Genomic DNA, 3571 nt, shown 5'->3' with positions numbered 1-3571 from the left:
GATGAAGGACATCAATACCATTGTTACACCCACAGCCCCTACTGTTACATATACTGGACCAATTACTAGAGCTCGCGCACGCCAATTAAATTACAGGTACTTTCGTTTCTTGGTAATGATTCTAATGTTCATGAGATTATGATGCTGCCTAAATTGGATACATTTGTTTTGCTTACAAATGAAGGGCCTAGCTTGGAGAAGGATGAACATTGGAGCAAGAACACGCATGGAGTTGATGGCATGCGCAAGGGGATCAAGAACGGAGTTACAAGTGATGATTTCAGGACTTTGAAGCCGCCATAAGGAGTGCATGAAGCCTTGGACGAAATATACAAGATGCCACTTCATAATATTCGTCCATAGGCTATTCTAGGTGCTGCGTCACCTTATTAATGGGCCAGGCCCATGTAATTTCGAAATACTTAAGTATAGGCTATTTTTAGAGTCCGTATGTGTGGGGAAACAAGAGTTAGGGTTGGTTTCGGACCCCACCCTCAAGGGCCACGAAATTCCCCTCTCTTCCTCCATATATACAGCCCTTAGGGCGTCGTTTAGACTTGGGTTTTGTTTAGATTAAAAGTTCGCCATAGCTGCAACTTCGCGTACTTCGTTTGTGTCCAACGACCAGACCAAGACGTCACAGAACCCCACCTTGATCAATAAAGCTTTCATCTTATATTCGCAATATCCAGATTGCAATCTCAGCTTTCTTGCTTGTTCTTCGTTTGCTCGCAGGAAACAGGCCCTCGTGGTCAGGTTGATCGTGCTCCGGCGTGGTCAATAACCCCTCGGAAGTTGGTTTAGCGATTGCTAAGGCGCGACGTCTCGCACGTTCGTAGTCGGATCGTCAAGGTCGACTCCCACAGAAACGATAGCCACCATCTCATCGAAACATCGGGACACCTTCACCTCTATCAAGTGGTATCAGATTTCCAGGTTGCTAGGTGAGATTTTACAGTTTTTCGTAGTTTAGATCGAGTCTGTTCTTCATACCTACAGTCCACGAAAAAAAGCCAAAAAATTAGGGTTAGTTCATCATATCCAAACCAATCTGAGCCTTTGCATAGTCTTTTTAGTATTTTGCTATGTTGAATTTGCGGTTGCATCATCGTGTCAAGTTGCTGGTGCTTAGAGTCTAGTCTTTTAGAGTTTCGAGTTCTGGTCATAAGTTGTCACGCCGCCGCCGCACCATCATCATCGCCCATCTACCACTTTTGCTTATCCGCCACCGCTCTGAATCCTTATCCATATACCACATACCACCACCGCTACCATATACCACCACCGCTGCCATATACCACAACCATATATCCACCACCAATCCGAGTTATTCTCATATTAGGATTGTTCTTGAGATCAATCTCAATTCCGATTCGTGTTTCCTTGCCTGCGTAGGTCTCGAAAAAAAAAGAGTCTGGAGACCCCCGGGCAGTTTTTAGGCCAAAATTTTCACGGGCAATTTTTTTCCCTATCCTATTTTTAGGCTTTTCTGAGTCTTTTGAGCCACGTGCCATCATAGTGATTTTTTGTCGCACTTTTTCGTCGTCGCTGCCCTGATTTCCGAAAAAAAAGTGAAAAAAAAATTTTCGTGCCCATCCTATCAGTTTGACGAGGGAAGAGTTTTGAGACACTCGCCATTATAGTGATTTTTCGCAAAAAAAGAGCGCAAAAAAAAAGAGAGCGAAAAAAAAGAGAGAGTTCCAGAGTGTGCTTTTCCCTTATTTACGTGCAGCGCCGTGATTTTGTTAGTGTTCTAGGCTCGCGTCTCTAGCACGGTCTAGCCTAGGACCAGCACAGTACCGTCATTGAGCGTTTATTCAACTTTGCATCTCTGAATTGATTATTGCTGACCCTTTTTGCTACCATACTATAAGCCTTCCCAGCTCCACATACCTCTACGTCGTGCGTTTGACTCTCCCTGGCAATCGCTCTATCCAAGCTTTTGAGAGTTTGACTACACGGTTGCCGATCACCGCCTGCTGCTGGGTAAGAACTGGTAAGAATTTGAGATTTGCTTGATGGATTTGTGACACCCGCCACCACCACCTCTTGTTAGTATTCTGTAGGATCATATTCTTGTGTGTTTTCTATTGTTGCTAACCATGGCAGGATCACAAGCCGACGAGACTGACTGGGAGAACATGACGAATCAGGAGTTGCATGATAAATTTCAGCAAATGATGAATGGACAGGTGCAGGATGTGCTAAACAGATTTGAAGAGGCCATGGAGAAGATAGATGACATTGGAGAAGACGTTCGAAACAAAGCTCGATGACAGGTTTAATCAATTGCTCGCGCGTCTTCCACCACCACCACCACTGGCTGCACCTAACGCACCTCTACAACCACAACAACGACGACTACCTACACATCGTGAAACAGCCCTCCGCCGAGCGAGCCGTCTCCCTCTTGCACCTGGCCAAACTGCTGGTGCTGCTGTTGCTACTTCTGTGAATCCTGCTGCTGATGCGGAGAAGGATGATTTTGCTGGCGATTACGAGGATGAGGTTGATCAAAATCAGAACTACGTGCCACCACCAGCACAGCAACCATCAGGTCGTCCACATGCAAATAATGGCAATGGTAGGGCTCACCCTCAGGTACGAGATCATGACCATCTCCCTAAACTAAAATTGAATATTCCACCATTTGAGGGTAGATATGTTCCTGATATATATCTTACTTGGGAGTTAGAAACTGAACAACGATTTACATGTTTACAATATCCCGAGGAGAGACGTGTTCATGCTGCTGTTTGTGCTTTTACTAGTTTTGCATGTGTTTGGTGGTCTGAGCATTGTAAATTATATCCTATTCGGCCTACTTGGGCTGCTTTGAAAACTGCTATGCGTACTCGTTGGGTTCCACCATATTATCAACGTGAATTACTTCAAAAATTGCAGCGCTTAAGACAGGGAAAAAATTCTGTAGAAGAATATTATCAGGAATTACAAACTGGCATGATTAGATGTGGTATTGTTGAGGAGAATGAAGCTATGCTTGCACGTTTTATGGGTGGATTAAATAGAGAGATTCAGACGATTCTAGAGTATAAGGAGTATACTAATATCACTCGTTTATTCCATCTTGCTTGTAAAGCTGAACGTGAAGTGCAGGATCGACAGGCATTGGCGCGAAACTTTTCTGCAGGTCGACCTTCATCATGGACACCACGTGCATCATCTACTTCCACACGTTCTGCTACACCGGCGCCTCCGTCGGCTGCCACCTCCAACCATGATACAATAAAGCAGGCACAATCACCACTATCTGCCAAGAGCACACCTTCTGGGCCTGCAAAGAGCTCTTCTTCATCCATGGCATCAACAGGGCAAACACATGATATTATTTGTCGACGTTGCAAGGGTGGAGGTCATTATGCGAGAGAATGCCCATCTAAGCGTGTGATGATTGTTACTGAGGATGGTGGGTATGAGTCCGCTAGTGACTATGATGAGGAGACTTTGGCTCTTATTACACGTGACGAACACGGTGGAGACATTTCTGATCATGAGACGCAATACATGGCTCGCTGAAGATGCTGACAGGTATGAATGTTTAGTTGCTCAA

Source organism: Triticum urartu, chromosome 1, assembly GCF_003073215.2.
Source record: "Triticum urartu cultivar G1812 chromosome 1, Tu2.1, whole genome shotgun sequence".
NCBI lineage: Eukaryota > Viridiplantae > Streptophyta > Magnoliopsida > Poales > Poaceae > Triticum > Triticum urartu.
The sequence above is the reverse complement of the archived record's forward strand: the minus strand, read 5'-3'. Positions refer to the sequence as shown.